General features: G+C 33.4%; 1 pseudogene; it reads left to right on the top strand.

Moving 5' to 3' along the window:
• Positions 1-1,463: 1,463 nt before the first annotated feature.
• Positions 1,464-17,629, top strand: LOC141540713 (olfactory receptor 14A16-like; annotated as a pseudogene).
• Positions 17,630-24,698: the final 7,069 nt, after the last annotated feature.

Raw genomic sequence — 24,698 nt, 5'->3', positions numbered from 1 at the left:
CAAGAGTTCTTTTTTTCTTTTTACCTTTTCCTGCTTCTCTTGAGTCTTGTGAATGTAGATCAAATTTTTTGTTTAAGTCTGTTTTTTTTTTTCTTAAAAACAAATGGAATTCCTCTGTTTCATTAAACTTAGCTGGGTAGTTTATTCTTGGTTGTAATCCTGGTTCTCTTGCCTTTTGGAATATCAGGTTGATCCTTTAATGTGGAGGCAGCCAGATCTTGAGTGACCCTTATTGTGGCACCTTGATATTTGAATTGTTTTTTCTTAGCTACTTGCAATATTTTTTTTCCCTTAGTTTGGTAGTTCTGCAGCTTAGCCACAATGTTCCGTGGAGTTCTTTTTTTAGGGTCTTTTTCAGAAGGCGTTCAATGAATTGTTTCAATGCCTATTTTCCCTTCTGTTTCTATTATCTCTGGACAGTTCTCTTTCATGATTTCCTGTAAAATAGAATCTAGGCTCTTTTTTTCATCATAATTTTCAGTAAGTCCAATGATCCTCAGATTATCTCTCCTAGATCTATTTTCCAGGTCTATAGATTTGCCCAGTAAATATTTGATGTTATTCTCCAGCTTTTCTTTTTTTTTGTTTGTTTGTTTGTTTGTTTGACTGATTTTTGGTTTCTCAATGAATCATTTATTTCTATTTGTTCAGTCCTGATTTTTAATGAGTTATTTTCTTCATTCACATTTATTTAGTTCTTTTTTTATATCTCCAATTGAGTTTTTAAATGAATTATTTTGTTCTGTTGAATTTTTTTTTCCATTTTGCTAATTTTTTTTTAGTGAGTTATTTTCTTTTTCCAAATCACAAATCCTACTTTCTTGGGAATTTTTTATCTTTTCCAATTCAGAAATCCTACTTTCCTGTGATTTTTTAACCTTTTCTAATTCACAAATTTTGTTTCCCTGCACCTCCTGTGAATTCTTTATTTTTTCCAACTTCCAACTCAAATTCTCTATCATAGCTTCTCTTTCCTTTCCCCATTTTTCTTCAAACGCTCTTCACTTTTTAATAGTCTCTTCTAGGAGAGAATTGTGTGATAGGGGACAGGTATCATTCCCCTTTAGGGTATTATTTGGAGACTGTCTGCTGTTAGCCTCCTTGGGGCTGGATACCCTCTCTTTCTCTGTATAGAAGGTGGAAATTGTTTTCTTCAGTTTCTTACTCATTGTTAAAACTCTGTGGGGGTCTACCCTTCAGTAGGAAATTTACCAGCTTCCTCCCAGACCGGGTATAGGATGCAGCAATCCTCTGATTGGGCTAAGAGAGAGCTCTGGGAGAGAGTTCTGCTCCCCCCTGCCCAAATGACTCAGAGGTGGTTAGCACAGCTGCCTTGCGATGAGTGCCCAGTGAAGGACCCCTACTGTGTGGCCTAGCGACAGCCCTGAGGCTAGGGGCTGAACATTAAAAGCATCACAAACCCCAGCGAAAGCCTCCTGTGGGGACGTGGATATTAGCAGCTCATGCAAAAGGCCCTTGCACTCAAACTGGAAGTCTCTGCCCAGAAAGCACAGTCACTGTTGCAGGCGTTCCTCTGCTGTGGGAGTTCCGCTTCTGCTGGGTTTTCACCACTGTGAGAATTCCACTGACTCAGGCTGAGCCCCGCACTATGTGGATTAGAGGCTGCCCTGGGCTATGTCCCCTGCTGTGCTGTTCAGGTTATTAACTGCCCCAAGGAACAGCAGAAGGTGGCTGCACAGCCATGCCAAGATAACTGTTAGGTCATTTCCAGTTTGGGGTGATTATATTTTCTGGCCTTTTATTTTAAAGTGGCTTTGATTTCTCTTCTGATCTGCTGTTTTACAAGCAGAGTAGAGCTATCAGCCTATGCCAGATTCCTCTATCTCAGTGGCTTCTCTGATCCCAGAGTTCTCTCCCCAGCCCGTTTGGCACAATGTGCTAGCCCTTAGTCCATTCCTGTCTGTGCTGGTCTTTTTTCCCTCCCCTTGGAATCTACCTTTTCTGTCAAAATTCCAGATTCTCTTTGGCTGATAAGTTGTGTTTTTAATTCTTGTGTTTTTTATCAGTCCAGCATTAATTTTGAGGCTGATTTAACTAGTTAGTATTGAGGATAGAAGGGAACTTAGAAATGCATGTGTATCTTTTCTGCCATCTTGGCTTTGCATGCCTCCCCCTTTCTTAAACCCTTTCCTTACAATTTCTGTGTTCCCTTCTATTTAGCCTATTCCTTACCTTTTTACTTTTCCCTTCCCACTTTTCAATGAAGTGGAAGAAGTTTCTCTGTAAATTGAACATGTCTAATATTTTCTCTTTGAACCAATTCTGATGAGAGTAAAGTTCACACAATGTTCATCTCCCTCTTTGCCTCTTAGGTTTTCTTTGCCTCTTCATGAAATGTAGTATTTCTACTTTTCTCTTTTTCTGGTACAATTTCCTTTGCACCTCTAGATTCTTTTTTATATTATAACAGTAAAACCAAATTATACATGTACTCTTTATGTATACACATAACAGAAATATAGTTCCCAAGATTGCTTTTTACCATTTTATGCTTCTCTTGAATCCTATAGTTGGAGGTCAAACTTTTTTTTAATTCTAGTTTTTTCATCAGAAATAAATGGAATTCACCTATTTCATTGAATGTCCATCTTCTTCCTTGGAAGAAAATGCTCAGTTTGGAGTTTGGCTGGGTAAGTTATTCTTGACTGCATAATCAAGTTCCTTAGCCTTTCAGAATATCATATTCCAGGCCCTTTGATTCTTTAGTGTGAATGCGGCTAGATCTTGAATAATCCTTATTGTGGCTCCTCTGTATTTGAATTGGTTTTGGGGGTATTTTTTGTTTTGTTTTGTTTTGTTTTGTTTTCCTGGCTGCTTAATAGTATTTTTTCACTTTCTTTTTTGGTTTTGCTTGATTGATTCTTGGTGTTTCCTCAAGTCATTCATTTTCATTGGTCCAATTCTGATTTTTAATGAGTTATTTTCTTCATTTACTTTTTTATTTCTTTTTTGTAAATGTCAAATTGAGTTTTTAAATGAGTTGTTTTGTTTTATGTAATTTTTTTTCTATTTCATCAATTTTATTTTTTAAGGAATTATTTTTTTCCAATTCACTTATTCTGTTTGGTTTTGTTTTTTCCCCAGGGAGTTGATTTCTTTATCCACTCTATCTTTTAATGAGTTACATGTCTTATCCAGACCCTCTTGCAAAGCTTCCTTTTCCTTTCCTTATTTTTCTTATAATTCTCTTTTAAGAGCCTTTTAAATTTCTTATATGAGACCCTTGTGTGATGAGGATTAGCTTATATCCCTTTTGGGGCTTCATCTGGAGACAATCTGTTTTTAGTCTCTTCAGGGGTTTGATGAAGTCTGCTCTCTTTTAGTATAGAAGCTATCTATAGTTAGAGCTAGCTTTGCCTTTTTACTCATTAAAAAAAAAAACTGCAGTTTGCTTTTGGTGCAGCGTGGTGTTACTCAACAGACAACAGGAAGTAGCAGTGGAGCAACAGTGGGACAGCAATGGCTGTGTTGGGATCATCATCTGTGCTGGGATCAACAGTTGCTTGAAGAGATTGTGCTGAGTCCCTCCATGTGCTTGGTGGGTGTGGCAAGGTCTTGAGAGACTCTAGCATTTTGGAGATATAATCTTTACCCCCTGTGTTTATAGCTTCCCTATTGATTTACTGGCTTATTGCCAGAGCAGAGTAGCTGACATTATGGTAAAATTCTCCCCGCAAATTTTCAGCTTGTAAAAGACCACATCCTTCCCCCCTCCAGTCTGCTCAACATGATTTGTTTCCCATGCTCTAACTTCCTACTTGCCTGATTCTATGCCTGGCTTAGCCATCCCCACCCGTGAGCAAAAAAAAAGACCTTTTCTGGTGAATTTAAAGATTATCTTCTGTTAGTAATGTGTTGTACTACCAATAGTCATGGATTTTGACAGTAAAGCACTAATTCCATGACTGAGTTTCTTAAAAAATAGATTGAGGGAAAAGGAGAGTTTAGACAGACATGTGTGTTCTCTCCACTATCTTGGCTCTACCCCCCCCCCATCTAAAGTTATTTAAAATGAAATTTCTCTTGTATCACTTGTAGCTGAACTTCGTTGGCAATATATAAAAATTTGATGATTTCTGTGGATTTATTTTGTAATATACAACTTTTCTTAAGTTGTAAATTGTTACAAGAAGTTGTTTAGTTGACTCTATGGTTCTGTAACAATAATATCAGCAAAGTTCTGAATCCAGGTGATAGAAAGAATGTGTCCCCCTTTGATAGAAGTAAGAAAATTCCAAAGAAGAGGGCTCTTTTGGGAAAGAGTTTAGGAAGGGAGGAGGAGGGAAGGGAAAGATGAGATAATGATTTATCTTTTGAACATGTTGAATTTAAGCTATCTATAGGAAAACAACTTTCAAATATACAAAAGGAAGTTGATGCTCAGATGATGAGAACACTGATGCTCAGAAAAGAAACTATGGCAGAAATATAGAAGTTGGAGTGGTCAGCATAGAGAAGATTAATAAACCCATGTTAACTGATAAGATCACAAAGAGAGAAGATTCAGAGAGGATAAAAGAGAACATGAAATAAAACATTGGCATCTAATCACAAAATACTGTACAGGGATAAAGAAGAAGAAAGTGTCATCAAATTCACCAATTAATAAACCATTAATAACTTAGGAAAGGATAGATCAGATTGCTGATGAGGTAATAAGCAGATCATAAAGGTTTTAAAAAACATTATCATACAGCTAGTGGAGTCAAAGTGTAGAAAGAACTTTTTCTAGAACAAAAGCTGTAAAAAGGAAGGGAGATATGAAAAGATAACTTATTGAGAATTGTCAAATTTGATGAAGGCCTTTTAAGACTGGGGAAAATGTAGGTATATTTTAAAAGCAAAGAAAGAACTTGTTGGTAGAGAAAAATTAGAGAGAGAGAAGAAAATGAGGACATTTTAGTATGATGGGAAATGTCCAGTGAATGCATAATTCACCTTTGTCAGAAGAAGGGCCCTCTAACATATTTACTTTTATCACAGAAGAGTAAAGTAGGACAGAGTGGAGGATGCTGTCAAGGAGCTTAAAATGAAAGAGGAAAAGAGTTATTTAACAGAGATGGTCTATTTTCCTAAATGAATCATAAAATAAAAAGGTCACTAATTTTGCAGAAAGGAGAAAAGAAAAATCTGAGAGAAGAGAAAGGTGGGAAATGTTATAAAAAATCAATTTGAGAGTAAAAAAGTTATCGTGCTGTTGTGAGAAACAGATTGTGGTCTGATAAGTAAAATTGGTAGTGGAAGCAGTTAGAATAATTTTGAACTTTCAATAAGTTCCATTCCACAGCACCTCAGTAAGATAAATGGAGGTGGGGGGGGGAATAATCAACATTGATTATGTTAAGTATTATCTGCAATTAGACAGTGACAAATGATTAAAAAGGAGTGAGAATGATTAAATATAAGATCCCAATTAGGAAGGTAAGGATATTTGGTCAGAACATGGGTGATTGCCCGGGAAAGTACAAAAGGATGGAAGGACTAGTCATCACCGGGAACACAAAGAACAGGTTTCTGAAGAATAATGCCTGCAAATGTTGAGCATTTCATTAAGAATAGCAGTTAAATGATTTGTATGGGGTCCCACAGCTAGTAAGTATTTTTAACCCCAATTTAAATTTAGGTCTTTTAAAATCTAGACCGAGAAGTCTAGCCATTACATGATTAAGTTTCCTCTAGATAGGTGGGTATTTTAATTGAGGAAAGATAAATGAGAATTCAGGAAGGTCATTATTCACCATTCTACCACAGAAACTAGGCAGTTTCACCACAAGCAGAAGTGGTTTAGGAATTAATTCTCTAATTGACAACAGATTTGCATTTAAAGATGGCTGTTCAGAGTTCTTGGTGGTATAATCTTTCACTAAGCGAGAACATAAAATTAAATGGCCCATATTAGTGTCAAACCCAAGGCACTACCTTTCTTTGCATAACAATTCTTATTCTGGTCTAATGAGATTATCAAACATGGCTGAATTACAGATCCTGTGCAATGAATATCATTAAAAAATATTAGACAGTCCATATCATTTTATTCTTGATACAATGGAAAGAAAGGCTTTTGTTCATGAACTGTAAGTCCAGGTTCACTTCAGTGCAGGAACCTGAAGAAGCTTTAAACTCAACCTTGGAATCAGAAACCCATGTCAGAATTCATATTCTGACAGTTCTTGTGTAACCAATAGAAAGTCACAAAACTTCTCTGAGTGTTTGAAATCTTATGATCAAAATGATAATAATTTTTTGAAAATTTTTACCTCACAAGATACTTAATAATAAAAAACTGATGTACTTCTTAAAAATCATACAAATTAGAGAGATATTACTACCAGTATTTTTATTGTTATTTTTAAAGGTAAAAATATTCTTTCTAGAAACACAAATCCTTTGGAAGCTAAGATCCTTTACAATTATTTAGTTAAGAAGTTCTTAAGAAGAAATCATCTTTGTTGCAGTATAGTTATTAAAATGTGTTTTCTAAATCTAAATTCATGTACCTAACATTAATATACTTTGATATAGTTTCATCTATGCATTTGGTAAATGACAAAAGCAAAGTAGACAGAGGGATTCTGATTTGCACAAAGTCATAGAGTAGGTCTGAACCAAAAAACCGTGATGTTCACCAAACTCAGTGTTCTCATTATTTCATAGCTATTTCTTTTCTCTGTGTAGACAGTCAAAAGAACTCCCAGAGCATGGCCAATCTCATCAAATTGACAGAATTTTCCCTAATGGACTTTTCCAGTACTTTGGAGCTTTAGGTCTTGCACACCAGATCTTGATCTACCTGGTCACTCTTATGGGAAAACTGCTCATCTTCACTTCTAGCTGTCTTGACAAGCATCTCCACTCCTCCACGTACTTTTTCCTGAGTGATCTGTCTTTTTTAGATACTTAATTCTATTATAGTACCTACAGTACCATGGCTAATTCCCTAAACCACAGCCATTTCATCTCTGTGTTGGAAGGCAGCTTTTTTTTTTTTTTACTTACTTTTTTTCATCATCAGAGCATTTTTCTTCTAACAGTGATGTTCTATGAATGTTATATGATCCTTCACCAGTCCCTGAACTATGAAGTTGTCATGAAAAAAAAAAAGAGACTTGTTTAAAAGTAGTGGCTGTTTCCTGTTTTACTGGAGTTTTGTTAGGGGTCCTGTATATAATTAGTACATTAATTTTGACTTTCTGTACCTTTAGTGAAATCTATCATTTCTTCTCTAATGTTCCTTCCTTACTCATAGCTGGTGGGTTCAGTTTAGAGATTTTCTGCTGCATCTCCATTACTATTCCTTATAGTCCCATTTTTTCAAGTGTGCTGAAAATTTCAATCACAGAGGATAGATTAAAAGCCTTTTCTAATTGCTATCCCACCTTATTGTTCTCATGCTTTTTATTACAACTGCAACTTCATCCTATCTAAGTCTATGTTTGGACACTGTCAGTTCAGGATCTATTATCATTTGTATTTTATAAATGGTGCACCCAGTCCTGAACTTTAATCATCTATAATCTGTGGAACAAGAATGTCAAGATTTCCATAAGAAGCTCATGTCCTGAAAACACTTCTCAATAAGTATATTGAATAATGTAAAGTGATCTCATAGTCTAACCCTCAAGCAATGAATTGAAGAAATAAATGGATTACAAGGTATGAACTACCTTTTTCTCTTATAACTATATATACAATGTGTATGTGTATACATATATATATATATATATATAGGTATCACTATCTTTATGACTCAGATTATAAAAATGTATTTCACCATCAATATGAAATATGAAAAAAAATTTGAGTAAATGTGTGAATAGTTAATGACAACTTGTATATATGCTGATAAACAAGGTCACAAGGATGAAAATGGGGGCAAAGTCTGGAAGATAATGAAGAAAAGGTGGTCACTTTAGAGATCTTAATTACATTCTATTTCTTCCTAAGTATTGGCATTTTCTTTTATCTGCTTTTTAATAATGCAAGTCCCTAATGATCCTCTCTTCCTACCTAGTCAGATTTCAGAGAGGGCTCTTATCTTACAAATTCCATTCCATCCATAAACATTATTTGAGCTGTCTCCACTTCCAAAATTAGACATCCATTCTGAATAACACTTCAAAACACTCATTGCAACACTTCCTCTCAACCCAGAATTTAGAAAAAAACAAACAAATTGGTGAATTAAAAATATATTCACTTGTATTATCTTTCATTGTATAATTTTAGGTAGTTTAAAACATCAAAGTTAAGCATTTCAAGAAGTCTGGAATTATACCATGGGATACAATGACCTTTCCAAAGTCTAGAGTTGGGTTAGGAAATATGAGAATGTCAGCAGTATATTCCAAAACTGTAGACAGTATTATTTTAAACGTAGGCTAAGAAAGGAAAAAGACACATGGAAAGATAACTTCTCAAAGATTGTAGATCATGTGAAGACTATTTTTATGATGGAGGAAATTAACACTATTTATAAGTTGACAAGATGATAAAGGATCAAAGGTAAGTATAAATTTTTGCCTTTATCTGGGAATTGTCACCTCACACATTATCAAGGAATAAAGGAGGAGAGAATGAAGCATTTTTAAGAAATTATGACTGAAAAAAAAGAGGAATAGAAAAAGCTCATGAATAAAATTTTCTTTTATTTAAATCAAGTGTGAAATTAAGTCCCAATTTATGTGAAGCATGGATAAAAAGGAGTGTGGAAAATTTGAAGAGATAAAATTTGGTAAATTTGGGAAAAGATAAAATGAAAAATATGATTTTGTAAAATTCTATTTCAAAGGAGAAAATAATGACTGGCTTACTGAGATTAGATAATTAAAATTGGCAGAGTTTGACTTTTATCAGTTTCATTCAGTCGTACCTAACTAAATAGGATTAAAGGAGGGCAATATAGGACTAATGACAAGTTAATTTTAATAGATGTAAATTGCAATTATTCAAGAAAGCAAGTGATCCAAGAAAAGATAAAAGTTATTAAGTATAGATTCCCAAAAAGGGAAATTAAACCAGAGTAAGATAATTACACAAGAAAATATTGAAGGTTATGAAGACTGTAGGACACAGGAAAGACAAAAGGCCTTATGGAGAATTAGACTTGGAAATTTTTCTCAAAATAAAAAATTTCCAATTCCAATATCAAACAATAATTTAGGAGTTTTTTGACAGGACATATGCATGGGTAATTTTTTACAATATTATCCCTTGCACTCATTGCTGTTCTGAATTTTCGCCTCTTTCCCTCTACCCCCTCCCCTAAATGGCAGACATTCCCATACATATTAAATATGTTATATTATATCCTAGATACAATATATGTGTGCAGAACCAAATTTTTTTGTTGCAAAGAAGAATTGGATTCAGAAGGTAAAAATAACCTGGGAAGAAAAACAAAAATGCAAACAGTTTACACTCATTTTCCAGTGTTCCTTCTTTGGGTGTAGCTGATTCTGTCCATCATTGATCAATTGGATCTAAATTAGATCTTCCCTTTGTTGAAGATATCCAATTCCATCAGAATACATCCTCATACAGTATTGTTGTTGAAGTGTATAATGATCTCCTGGTTCTGCTCATTTCATTCAGCATCAGTTCATGTAAGTCTCACTAAGTCTCTCTGTATTCATCCTGCTGGTCATTTCTTACAGAACAATAATATTCCATAACATTCATATACCATAATTTACCCAACCATTCTCCAATTGATGGACATCCATTCATTTTCCAGTTTCTACCTTCTACAAAAAGGGCTTCCACAAACATTTTGGCACATACAGATCCCTTTCCCTTCTTTAGTATTTCTTTGGAATATAAGCCCAGTAGTAGCACTGTTGGATCAAAGGGTATGCACAGTTTGATAACTTTTTGGCCATAATTCCAGATTGTTCTCCAGAATGGTTGGATTCTTTCACAACTCCACCAACAATCCATCATTGTCCCAGTTTTCCCACATCACCTCCAACATTCATCATTATTTTTTTCCTGTCATCTTAGCCAATCTGACAGGTGTGTAGTGGTATCTCAGAGTTGTCTTAATTTGCATTTCTCTGATCAATAGTTATTTGGAACACTTTCATATGAGTGGAAATAGTTTCAATTTCATCATCTGAAACTTGTCTGTTCATATCTGTTCATTTGACTATTTATCAATTGGAGAATGGCTTGATTTCTTATAAATTAGAGTCAGTTCTATATATATTTTGTAAATGAGGCCTTTATCAGAACCTTTAACTTTAAAAATATTTTCCCAATTTGTTACTTCCCTTCTAATCTTATTTGCATTAGTTTTGTTTGTACAAAAGCTTTTTAATTTGATGTAACCAAAATTTTCTATTTTGTGGTCAATAATGATCTCTAGTTCTCCTTTGGTCACACATTCCTTCCTCCTCCGCAAGTCTGAGAGGTAAACTATCCTATGTTCCTCTAATTTATTTATGATCTCATTCTTTATGCCTAAATCATGGACCCATTTTGATCTTATCTTGGTATGTGGTGTTAAGTGTGGGTCCATGCCTAATTTCTGCCATACTAATTTCCAGTTTTCCCAACAGTTTTTTTTCCAAATAATGAATTCTTATCCCAAAAGTTGGGATCTTTGGGTTTGTCAAACACTAGATTGCTAGAGTTGTTCACTATTTTGTCCTGTGGACCTAACCTATTCCACAGATCAACTAGTCTATTTCTTAGTCAATACCAGTTTTGTTGACAGCTGCTTTATAATATAGTTTTAGTTTTACAGCTAGGCCACTTTCATTTGATTTTTTTTTCATTAATTCCCTTGAAATTCTTGACCTTTTGTTCTTCCATATGAATTTTGTTGTTATTTTTTCTAGGTCATTAAAATAGTTTGTTGGGAGTCTGATTGGTATAGCACTAAATAAATCGATTAGTTTAGGGAGTATTGTCATCTTTATTATATTTGTTCAGCCTATCCAAGAGCACTTAATGTCTTTCCAATTATTTAAATCTGACTTTATTTTTGTAGCAAGTGTTTTATAATTTTGTTCATATAATTCCTGACTTTCCTTTGGTAGATAGATGCCCAAATATTTTATACTATCAACAGTTATTTTCAATGGAATTTCTCTTTGTATCTCTTGCTGTTGTATTTTCTTGGTAATATATAAAAATGCTGAGGATTTATGTGGATTTATTTTCTGTCCTGCAACTTTTCTAAAGTTGTGAATTATTTCTAATAGCTTTTTAAAAGAAACTTTGGGGTTTTCTAAGTATGCCATCATATCATCTGCAAAGAGTGATAGTTTGGTTTCCTCACTGCCTACTCTAATTAATTTAATCTCTTTCTTTTCTAATACAATATTGAATAGTAATGGTGATAGTGGGCAACCTTGTTTCACTCCTGATCTTTTGTTTTTTTTTTTAATTTTTTATTTTATTTTATAATTATAACATTTTTTGACAGTACATATGCATGGGTAATTTTTTACAACATTATCCCTTGCACTTACTTCTATTCATATTTTTTCCCTTCCTCCCCCAACCCCCTCCCCCAGATGGCAAGCAGTCTTATATATGTTAAATATATTACAGTATAATTTATATACAATATATGTGTGTAGAACCGAATTTTTTGTTGCACAGGAAGAATTGGATTCAGAAGGTAAAAATAACAGTTTACATTCATTTCCCAGTGTTCCTTTTCTGGATGTAGCTGGTTCTGTCCATCATTAATCAATTGGAATTGGATTAGTTCTTCTCTATGTTGAAGAAATCCACTTCCATCAGCATACATCCTCGTACAGTATCATTGTTGAAGTGTATAATGATCTTCTGGTTCTGCTCGTTTCACTCAGCATCAGTTGGTGTAAGTCTCTCCAAGCCTCTCTGTATTTCTCCTGTTGGTCATTTCTTATAGAACAATAATATTCCATAACATTCATATACCATAGTTTACCCAACCATTCTCCAATTGATGGACATCCATTCATCTTCCAGCTTCTAGCCACTATGAAAAGGGCTGCCACAAACATTTTGGCACATACAGGACCCTTTCCCTTCTCTAGTAGTTCCTTGGGGTATAAGCCCAGTAGTAGTATGGCTGGGTCAAAGGGTATGCACATTTTGATAACTTTTTGGGCATAATTCCAGATTGCTCTCCAGAATGGTTGGATTCTTTCACAACTCCACCAACAATGCATCAGTGTCCCAGTTTTCCCACAGCCCCTCCAACATTCATCGTTATTTGTTCCTGTCATCTTAGCCAATCTGACAGGTGTGTAATGATACCTCAGAGTTGTCTTAATTTGCATTTCTCTGATCAATAGTGATTTGGAACACTCTTTCATATGAGTGGAAATAGTTTTAATTTCATCATCTGAAAATTGTCTGTTCATATCCTTTGACCATTTATCAATTGGAGAATGGCTTGATTTCTTATAAATTAAAGTCAATTCTCTGTATATTTTGGAGATGAGGCCTTTATCAGAACCTTTAACTGTAAAAATTTTTTCCCAATTTGTTACTTCCCTTCTAATCTTGTTTGCATTAGTTTTGTTTGTGCAGAAACTTTTTAATTTGGTGTAATCAAAATGTTCTATTTTGTGATCAATAATGGTCTCTAGTTCTCCCTTGGACACAAACTCCTTCCTCCTCCACAAGTCTGAGAGGTAAACCATCCCATGTTCCTCCAATTTATTTATGATTTCGTTCTTTATGCCTAAATCTTGGACCCATTTTGATCTAATCTTAGTATGTGGTGTTAAATGTGGGTCCATGCCTAGTTTCTGCCATACTAATTTCCAGTTTTCCCAGCAGTTTTTGTCAAATAATGAATTCTTATCCCAAAATTTGGGATCTTTGGGTTTGTCAAAGATTAGATTGCTATTTTTATTCACTATCTTGTCCTGTGAACCTAACCTATGCCACTGATCAACTAGTCTATTTCTTAGCCAATACCAAATGGTTTTGGTGACTGTTGCTTTATAATATAGCTTTAAATCAGGTACACTTAGACCACCTTCCTCTGACTTTTTTTTCATTAGTTCCCTTGCAATTCTCGACCTTTTATTCTTCCATATGAATTTTGTTGTTATTTTTTCTAGGTCATTAAAATAGTTTCTTGGGAGTCTGATTGGTATAGCACTAAATAAATAGATTAGTTTGGGGAGTATTGTCATCTTTATTATATTCGCTCGGCCTATCCAAGAACATTGAATGTCTTTCCAATTATTTAAATCTGACTTTATTTTTGTGGCAAGTGTTTTGTAATTTTGCTCATATAATTCCTGACTCTCCTTTGGTAGATATATTCCCAAATATTTGATACTATCGACTGTTATTTTGAATGGAATTTCTCTTTGTATCTCTTGCTGTTGGATTGTGTTGGTAATGTATAAAAATCCTGAGGATTTATGTGGATTTATTTTGTATCCTGCGACTTTGCTAAAATTCTGAATTATTTCTAATAGCTTTTTAGCAGAGTCTTTGGGGTTCTCTAAGTATACCATCATGTCATCTTCACTCCTGATCTTATTGGGAAAGGTTCCAGTTTATTGACATTACATATGATGCTTACTGATGGTTTAAAATATATGCTCCTGATTATTTTAAAGAATAATCCATTTATTCCTATACTCTCAAGTGTTTTTAGTAGGAATGGATGTTGGAATTTGTCAAATGTTTTTTTCTGCATCTATTGAGATGATCATATAGTTTTTGTAATTTGGTTATTGATATAGTCGATTATGCTAATAGTTTTCCTAATATTGAACCAGCCCTGCATTCCTGGTATAAATCCCACTTGATCATAGTGTATCATCCTGGGGATGATTTTCTATAATCTTTTTGCTAATATTTTATTTAAGATTTTTAGCATCAATAATCATTAGGGAGATTGGTCTGTAATTTTCTTTCTCTGTTTTCATCCTAACTGGTTTAGGTATCAGTACCATGTCTGTGTCATAAAAGGAATTTGGTAGGATCTTTCGATCCCTATTTTTTCAAACAGTTTATATAGCATTGGAATTAATTGTTCTTTAAATGGTTAGTAGAATTCACATGTAAATCCATCTGGTCCTGGGTAATTTAGGATTTTAAAAGGTCTTTATTTTGAGAAAATTGAGAACCCATCTTTCCAAACTTCACCTTTCCTTTTCTGCTTCTATATTTTGGTTAGTGCCATACTTGGTATATCTCAAAAAACTTAAATGTTCCTGCCCAAGGTGGTTTAAAAACCACCTTACTGCACAAAGTCATCTATGGGTATGTAAATGTATATACACATGTATATAGATGCATATATATAAGAAAATATGAACATATACATATATATATACATATATATATACATATCTGCTGCAAGAAGTGAACTCTCATCTCACATAACACTTGAATTCTTATATAATTATTTCATTTTGATTTGTATTGTAGCTCTTTGCAAATCATACTTGTTTCTTTAAGAGTCTAGAATATCCATAAAGATCCATTTGGGTATTGTTGATCTACCCCATGGCTTCTTAAACTTTTTTCCACTAGTGACTTTTTTCCAACCAAGAAATTTTTACACAATCTCATCTATATAGCTATATAAAAAGATATACAAATCAAATATATTGATAATAAGTAATAAATAAACTTAGTTTAAATATATTAAATATTAATTAATATTAAAATAATTTTACCTTTTATTAAAGATGAAAGCAAATTTGCATATTAATTAGATAATGTGCTTGTTTACTTTTTTACATAAAAAATTAATGGTTAGTGGAATGTTTGTTACTTCAGGAATTCAGAATCTTTTTATTGAACTAATTTTTGGTATCCCCACATTCAGTTAAGTGAACACATAAGAGACACAGATCCACAGTTTATACATGGAATGTACATGACTAGAACAAAGATTTTTATGGAGTAAACAATTGAGAAAACTTTGCTGGAAAGCATTAGTGAAACATAATTAGTAATTATTTTATCTTATTTTTGTAGATCTTATGAGAGTAGAGGGTCCTTCAGGCATGTCTTTCTATATAACTTTGGAGTTTGTAAGGATACGGAATAATAACAGGTAATATTTATGTGGCACTTACCATATTGTAGGTACTATCCTAAGAGAGTTATTATTATAATTTCATTTTAACCTCTTTATTATTATACCCATTTTACAAATGAGCAAGCTGAAGCAAGCAGAAATTGAGTGATTTCTTCAGGATCCTATAGTTACAAAGTGTTTGAGCCTGGATTTACACTCAGTCTTCCTAATTACAAGTGTGACACACTATCCACTGTTCCATCTAGCTGCCTGGAGAAAGATGGGTACTTAACTAAAACAATGTGGATTAGACTTCAGAGTGGCTTTCATTCTCTATTTGCCTTCATCATACTACTCCTAATGAGATTTGGAAATTAGTTCTCTAGTTCACAATGGATTTGTATTTCAAAATGGTCATTCTCAATATATGAATAAGGTAGAATATAAAATTAAGATGACTCATGGTGATATCAAATCTATAACATAGGCTTCTTCTGCATGACAATTCTATTATTCAGGGAAAATTAAATGATAAATATGATAGTTACTTGGCTGGATTTTCCATCCTAGGCAGTAACATGATTTAAATTTGTTGGAAAATCAATATCACTAACATTCTTGAAGAATGGGAAGAAAGTCAATTGTTTTTCAAGAGAAAGTTCAGGTTTGTCTCAGAAAAGGAAGCTGGACTCATTTTCAACTAAGTCTTAGGATCAGAAGGGCAAGTTCTAACAATTATTGGATTACCACTAGAAAGTCATATAACTTCCCTGAAATTTGGTATCATATGTTTAAAATGGTATGATACTTCTTGACTCACCTATCTCACAGGGTTTTTATAATACAAGTGACCAATAAGCCTTAAAATTCATATGCATTAGAGATACCTTGCTATTTTTATTATCTTTTTCAATCCATGGATGCAAAGGGCTAGAACTGAGCAGATGTACTTAACCTAGATAAAGGTAACCTAGCACTTAGGACTAATTACTAATTGGACAATTCTCTATTAACATATGCTTGGAGAATGACCCTCCCCAACTATTCTGTGCTGGCTCAATTGGTGGGTATGGACAAAGAAGGAAAAGAGAGAAAGGAGAGGATGGAGTAGGACAGGAGGATCATTCTTTGGCAGTGGAGAGAGAGGAAGGAGGTGTGGAGATTCCCATATCTGATCCCTTGACAGCGACCCCAAAAGACTAAAAATAGGGACTTTTGCTTATCCTGATTCCGGCTGATTCTAAGATATCCAGGGTCTCAACAAATGAATATTGCTCATTAGAGCACAAAAGCTTTGTAATGTAGAAGAGCTCTTAAAATATCTAGTTCAGGGATTCTTTAGCTGTCTTCTGTCCTGGACTACTTCAGGTAATGTTTGCCACTCCCTCTTCAGAATATAACTGTTTAAATCGAAATCCATAGATTTTTAAAATAAATCATCCATGGTGAAATACATTTAGCAAAATACATTTTTTTTAAAAAATCATTGGATCTAAGATCTAGAGACTATCTGATGAAATTTCATCTCTTCATTTAACAAATGACCCAACCAAAACATTAAAATTTGAATAATGCTACAGAGCCTCATTATATCCAGCACACTGAGTGTTCTAATCATTTAACAACTTTTTTTTTCTTTGTAAACAATCAAGAGCACTCCCAGAACATGGCCAATTCAGCATAGTAACAGGATTCCTGCTGATGGACTTTTCCAATACCTGGGAGCTGCTCCTCTTATTGATCACTTGGTGGCACTGATGGGGAACCTGCTCATTTTCACCCTCATCTCCCTTGATGAACATCTCCACTTCCCCATGTACTTTTTCCTCAAGAACCTGTCCTTTTTAGATCATTGCTTTATTTCTATCACACTCCCTAAATCTATCATAAACTCTCTGAGCCATAGCCATTCCATTTCTTTCATGGGGTGTGTATTACAATTCTTTTTAGTAATTTCCTTTGCAGCATCAGAACATTTCCTCCTCACAATGATGTCCTATGACCACTATGTGGCCATCTGCTAGCCTCTGCACTATGAAGTTATCATGATTAGAGAGACTTGTATGAAGATGGCAATTATTTCCTGACTTAGTGACGGTTTCTTTGGGATTCTGTACTCAACTAGTACATTCACTTTGCCTTTTTAGGTCCAAGGAGATCCATCAATTCTTCTGTGACTTACCTTTATTACTTAGACTCTGCTCTAATATATATATATATATATATATATATATATATATATATATATATATATATATATATAGGAATTGATGTGACTTTTGCTATTGAGTTTGCTTTAGGAATTCTGTACTTTATTTCTATAGCTGTCTCTTATGGTCCCAAAATCTCAACTGTGCTGAAGATTCCAACCACAGATGGTAGGTCAAAAGCCTTCTCCACTTGCTTACCCCACCTCATTGTTCTCATTGTTTTATCACAATAGGTGTCACAATTTATCTAAAGCCACCTCAGGAATCTGACTCTGTTCTGTATCCATAGCTATCTATGTTCTATACAGTGGTGCCCCCAACCCTGAACCCTATAATCTATAGCCTAAGAAATAAGGACATCAATATTTCTCTGAGAAAGCTAATAGCCAAGAAACACCTCTCATAGGTATCAACACTAATGTGTTCTCCATGATTCTACTATTGCTTAATTTTTTTTACTGAAAAAAAGAATCAGTTACGGCCTTTCTGGGCTTACTGACTTGAAATCTTTCTTGTTTGTCCATGTCAAGTTCCTTAGTGATTGTTAATTAATGATTTTCAAAATATATACATTTTGATTGAATAAGTTATTATAAAAATACAAAATAATTCCAAAGAATATATGAATAAAGACTGTATTAAAATGAAGAGGAAGAATTAATAAATAGAAAAATGCAAAAAATAAATATACACATATACATACACACACACACACACACACACACACACACACACACACACACACACACACACACATATATATATATATATATATATATATATATATATATATATGCACACATACAGACACACACAAACACATCCACAAATACTCCTAATGTTGGTTGAATCTGGGGTGTGGAAAAAAAGAAAGGAAGAAAAAATTAATTTAATATGATAATTTAAAAGGAATAGCAGGTTTCACTATATTAAAATGTCTTAAGGGGCCTTTTTTGCAAAACTTTTGGCTTAAAAACTATTTTTATCAACACATCAACATTAACTACCAATAAAAAAATAGAAGAAATATGGTGAAAGTGGAAAATTGTATTGCATGATTTCAAATATATAATTGATTAATTGTTTGTCTCCATAGTGAATGATGGAAGGGTAGAAAGTAGGGAGTTTAAAATCAAAAATTTTGGAAATAAAAACTATTATATATACAAACACATACATACATATATACATGTGTGTATATATATATATATATTTATGTATATATATATACATATGTATATATTTACATATATATAATTACACTGATATTTACCAATAACTGACCCTTACTGTTTTATTTGAACTTTCTTTTTCTTTTAATTAAGCAAAACTGGATATTTGTTTTCTTATTGCTCCCCCTCACTTGGAACTTTCATCCCTCTTAGTTGCAATATTTTATTTAGATAAGAGAAGTGTTCCTAAAGGAAAGCATTTAACTGGATTATACCTGGTAGGCTAATTTAAAACATTTTGAGATCTACAACAATAGTGTATACACATATAATATGCAGGTGTCTTGTTTGTTTGGACAAGTAAAATGTTTAATCTTAGAGATATCTTATTTTAAGTCCCACAGGTTTTAAAATGTTTGAAGGAAGGAAAAGAAGATGAGGAAACCATTTATTTGCCTGAGTGTATTCCCTAATACAGCTGAGGGATTCAGTACTCTCCACACTTAACTAGAAGAAATTATTTTAAACCAGGTTTCCATCTATTGTAATAAAGAATAAAGGAAAAATTCCTGTATGTTGGGTTTTGACGAGCAACCCATACCTCTCACATTTTTATACATGGTCAGTACACAGACTCACAGATTGTTTGCAGCTGATACTGACCAAGTCCCAGTTTTAAGCAATAGCTAATGGAACACAGGGAGAATTATTTCAAATATAACAGCTTAGGCAAATAGGAACCACATACTGATAGGAATAAATCATTCCATACAGAAGAAGCTTGATTGAAAACAGCATGGTTGGCATCATATGAGAAATAGATAGGCATAGACTATTCACTGGCACCTAAGTAGAGATCTCTTGTTTTCTTATTTCTTCAAGTGGCATATTATTTGGTGGATAGCGATCTGTTCCATCATAAGTTTACACTTAGAAATGGAGAGAGCAGAAAATACTTGAGATCAAAGTTTGAAAGGGAAATTATAGACTTTTTAAAGAACAGTTTTGTATGAATATGGAACAGATTTAGAGACTGATATATAGATTTTGAACAATATCCCAATAGATGAGTGAAAGCTATGTGAATTCATAGCTGCTGATTAATTTAACAGAGTTTGAGGTCACATTCCTTAAAGGCCAAAGGTCTTCAGCTTCCAACACAATGAGGCAGGCAGACATGCTCTTACAATCTAAAACTAGCAAAAATATAAAAGTAATGCCAGTTCAAACAATAATCAAGAAATTCAATGACTACCTAAAGTCAATTTTTTCCTCCAAGAACAGGAAAAAAAGACATATAGATGGCATACCATAGACAAGGGGAAGGAGGGCCTGCCACAAAACCAAGATAAGGAAAATAAGCCAGGAGCACCACAACTAAAACAGATTTCTGCAGAGGCATGGTAGTCTGAAAGTCTTGTATCTTGGAATAGTTAGAATAGAATTCTCTTCCAAAAAAGCCCCTGAAGGATCAGAAACATAAAGCATAAACAATGAAAGTAATCAAGGCACTTAGCCTGCAATACAGTCTCACCTGAACCATGAAAGCCATGATTTTCATTTCTGATATCACTATAATTCTTATCTTGATTTGCTATAAAAATTACTGAAAATTTAATCTGATCTTTGAAAATGTGGCAGGGTCCGATTCCAGGTAGTAGAGATCCACATGGGAACTCAGGTTATATAGGCTGAGATGAGGCAGGGTAAACAACATCAACCAAGGGGAGGACAAAAGACAGAGTTATAGCACAAGCATCACATTAAGAAGCAAAGTTTAGTAATAGTCCAAAAAATTCCAGTAACAAAATTTGTTTAATTATTCCCCAATTAGTGGCCTTTGCTTTGATTCCAATTCTTTGCTGTCAGAAAAAGTGCTGCTGTAAATTTTTTGGTGTATTTTGGGACTTTTTCTCATTAATTGCTTTCTGGGACTATACTCCAATAATGGAATCGCTAGTTCAAAAAATATAGATATTTTAAACATTTTATTGTCATAATTCCAAATTGCTTTCCAAAATGGTTTAACCATTTCATGGCTTCACCAATAAAATATTAGCATGCACACCATTTTACAAAACCTCCAACTTTGACTTTTGATATTTTTGCTATCTTGTCCAATTTGGAAAGTGTGAGGTAAAACCCCAGGGTTATGTTGATTTATATTGCTTATTATTAGTGATTTGGAGCATTCCCACTTCTTTTGAGAAATGTTTTCTCTTATCCTTTGACAACTTATTTAATGAGGCATGGATACATGGAATACTAACTCCCCAGAGAAGTTTGATTCAAAAATGTTTTTCCCTTTCAACTTATCTTATTAAATCTGTACATTAATTTTGTGTGTGCAGAAGCTTTTCAATATTAAGTAATCAAAGTTATTTATTCTACCTTTTGCTATTGGCTTTATCATTTATTTGATGAAGAATTCTGCATGAGGGCTTTTAAGTTAATATGAACAAAAGATGGAGAACTAGACATTAATTATGTCTGATCCTTATAACCTTTCAAAATTTGACATATCAAAGCAAAGCAACTGCAAGTTGATCCATGGTTTAAAAAACAAAAGACAGTTTAAAAACCCATTAATGAATGCCTAATCTGAGATTACACAGTACCCTCTCTGATTTTGTCCAGTTCAATACCAAGAACAAGGCTACAATGGCCAAATGACTCACAATCTTATTTTTTAATTATACCTTTTTATTTACAAAGCATATGCCTTCATAGTTTTTCAACATTGACCCTTGCAAAACCTTCTGTTCCAAATTTTCCCCTCCTTACCCCCACCCCATGCCCTAGATGGCAAGTAGTCCAATACATGTTAAATATGTTAAAGTATATGTTAAATCCAATGTATGTATACATATTTATACAGTTATCTTGCTATACAAGAAAAATCACATCTAGAAAGAAAGAAAAAACTGGAAGAGGAAAACAAAAATGCAAGTAAACCATAAGAGAAAGGTGGAAATTCTATGTTGTGGTCCACACTCATTTTCCATAGTTCTCTCTCTGAGTGTAGCTGACTCTCTTCATTATTAAACAATTGGAAATGGTTTTAATCATCTCATTGTTGAAGAGAGCCACATCCATCAGAATTGATGATCGTATAATTTTATTGTTGCCACGTATAATGATTTTCTGATTCTGTTCATTTCACTTAACATCAATTCATGTAAGTCTCTCCAGGCCTCTCAGAAATCATCCTGTTGGGCATTTCTTACAAAAAAATAATATTTCATAACATTTATATATCACAATTTATTCAGCAATTCACCAATTGATGGGCATCCACTCAGTTTCCAGTTTCTAGCTACTACTAAAAGAGCTGCCACAAACATTTTCGCCACATTTTGTGGATCCCTTTCCCCTTCTTTAAGATTTCTTTGGGATATAAACCCAATAGAAACCCTTCTGGGTCAAAGGATATGAGGATATGCAGTTTGATAACTTTTTTAGTATAGTTTCAAACTGCTCTCTCAAATGGTTGGATTCATTCACAATTCCACCAAAAATCTGTCAGTGTCTCAGTTTTCCCACATCCCCTCCAACATTTATCTTTATCTTTTCCTATACTACTAGCCAATCTGAGAAGTCTGTAGTGGCATCTCAGAGTTGTCTTAATTTGCATTTCTCTGATTAATAGTGATTTGGAGCACCTTTTCACATGACTAGAAATAGTTTGCATTTCTTCAACTGAAAATTGTTCATATTCTTTGACCATTTATCATTTGGAGAATGGCTTGATTTCTTATAAATTTGAGTCAATTCTCTATATAATTTGGAAATGAGGCCTTTATCAGAGCCTCTGATTGTAAAACTGTTTTCCCAGTTTATTGCTTCCCTTTTAATCTTCTTTGCATTAGTTTTCTTTGTACAAAACCTTTTTAACTTAATATAATAAAAATAATCTAATTTGTGATTAATAATGATTTCCAAGTCATTAAAATAGTTTGTTGGGAGTCTGATTGGTATAGCACTAAATAAATAGATTAGTTTAGGATAGTATTGTCATCTTTATTATATTTGCTTGACCTATCCAACTCCACTTAATATTTTTCCAATTGTTTAGATCTGACTTTTTTTATCTTTGTATTTCTTGCTGTTAGATTTTGTTAGTGATGTATAAAAATGCTGAGGATTTATGTGGATTTATTTTGTATCCTGCAACTTTGCTAAAGTTGTGGATTATTTCTAATAGCTTTTTCGTAGATTCTTTGGGATTCTCTAAGAATACCATTATATCATCTGCAAAGAGTGATAATTTGGTTTCCCCATTACCTACTCTAATTCTTTTGATCTCTTTCTCAACTCTTATTGCCAAAGATAGTATTTCTAATATAATAATACTGAATAGTAATGGTTATAGTGAGCAACTTTGTTTCATTCCTGATCTTATTGGGAATAGTATCAGTTTATCCCCATTACATATGATGCTTACTTATGGTTTTTTAAGACTAACAATTTGATTTTCCTCTTTCCTTTTTCTAATAAAATTTAGTAAAGGTTTATCTATCTTGTTGGGTTTGTTTTTTTTTTTTTTTTTCATAAAACCAACTCTTATTTTTATTTATTTATTCAATAAGTTTTTTTTTACTTTCAATTTTATTAGTCTTTTCTTTTATTTTTAGAATTTCAAGTTGTGGTCTGCTTTTAGGGCAAGAAGGTTCTAAGCTGCCTCTGTAGACCAGAAAGCAATCGCAGCTGTGCTGAGTCACTCCCAGTGCTGGGTGGGTGTGGCCAGGTCCCATGAGACTCCAGTGCTTTGGGGTACACTCTTTACCTTTTGCATTTGTGTTGGATGTTTTATAACTTCTCTGCTGATCTACTGGCTTGAACCAGAGCAGAGTAGCCAGCACTGTGGTAGAGAAAATTAAAGAAACTTTCATTAAGCCACATGGGTAAATAGGATAAAAGGATGTTTTCAGAAAAAATAGTCAAACCTTTTTCCTTCTTCAGTCTGATGGGACTCACCTCTTCTAATTCATATTTCCAAGTTCACAAACTATGGCATTAAAAGGACATCTGCCATTTCTTTCAGCACCAATAAATATCATTCACCAATAAATAGCATTCCTCTCTTCCATTTCCTAAGTACTCTCAGAATCCCTTTACTTACTTTGAGTATCAAATCTGCTACAAATTTTGATCCATCCTTTCTAGTGAAAAACTCATTCTCCTTGACAAATAATAATAATAAAGTAAAATAAAAAGTGTCATCCCAGTATGATCAATTATCATTATTTATCTAAATGAAGCAATAGTCTTGTCCTTTCCTTGATCCTGGTCTTTTCAAAAAGACTTAAAAACAAACAAAACCTTTTCAGAAATCATTATTTTTTGTCACTAATTTCAGCTCATTCCAACATTATTCTGATAGTCCATATCACAATATCAACCCATTTATTTTTATCCTCATACCTCATGACTATACTCATGTTTCATCATCAAGTTACCCTTTTTTACCATTACATTAATACATTTTTCCTTCAGAATGCCATGTCTCATGGGTTGACTTTTGGGAAATGACATTATAACAGAATTTTTTTTTGGAAAAATCTTTAAACAACTTCTTCATTGATGGTCAGCTCTTAAAGAAATGGAATCACGTTACAGAAATTTATAGAACCAGCATTATGATGAAAAACTATTTTTGTTCACTTTTAATGCTATATATAGATATGTAGATATATATTTACTATGCAATGAGATTGATAAAAGAAACATGCATATATTGAAGTATATGAATGTCAATGGACTGATAGAGAGATATATAAATAGATGACACACAAAGACAGTTTCTCCACTAAGTTTCAGTACTAAGAAAATTAATGATTGTTTGGACCTTCTTAAATTCAATAAAACCAAAATAGAATTACTTTTTTTTCTCAAAATCCTCTTCATTTCCACATTCACTATCCATTTCCATCAAAAATTACTATGATTCATTTCTCAGATTGACTAATATGGCAGGAAAAGGTAATGACAAATGTTGAAAGGCATATGGGAAAACTGGGACACTAATACATTGTTGGTGGAATTGTAAATGGATCTGACCATTCTGGAGATCAAGTTGGAACTATGCTCAAAAGTTCTCAAACTGTGCATATCCTGTGATCCAGCAGTATTACTGCTGAACTTTAAGAAATCTTAAAAGAGGAAAAGGGATCCACATGTTCAAAGATGTTTATGGCAGACTTTTTTGTAGTGGCCAGAAATTGGAAACTAAGTATATTCCCATAAGGTGGAGAACAGCTGAATAAGTTAAGGTATATGAATGTTATGACATATCATTGTTCC

The sequence above is a fragment of the Sminthopsis crassicaudata genome, chromosome 4 (assembly GCF_048593235.1).
Source record: "Sminthopsis crassicaudata isolate SCR6 chromosome 4, ASM4859323v1, whole genome shotgun sequence".
NCBI classification, from domain to species: domain Eukaryota; kingdom Metazoa; phylum Chordata; class Mammalia; order Dasyuromorphia; family Dasyuridae; genus Sminthopsis; species Sminthopsis crassicaudata.
The sequence above is the reverse complement of the archived record's forward strand: the minus strand, read 5'-3'. Positions and strand labels throughout refer to the sequence as shown.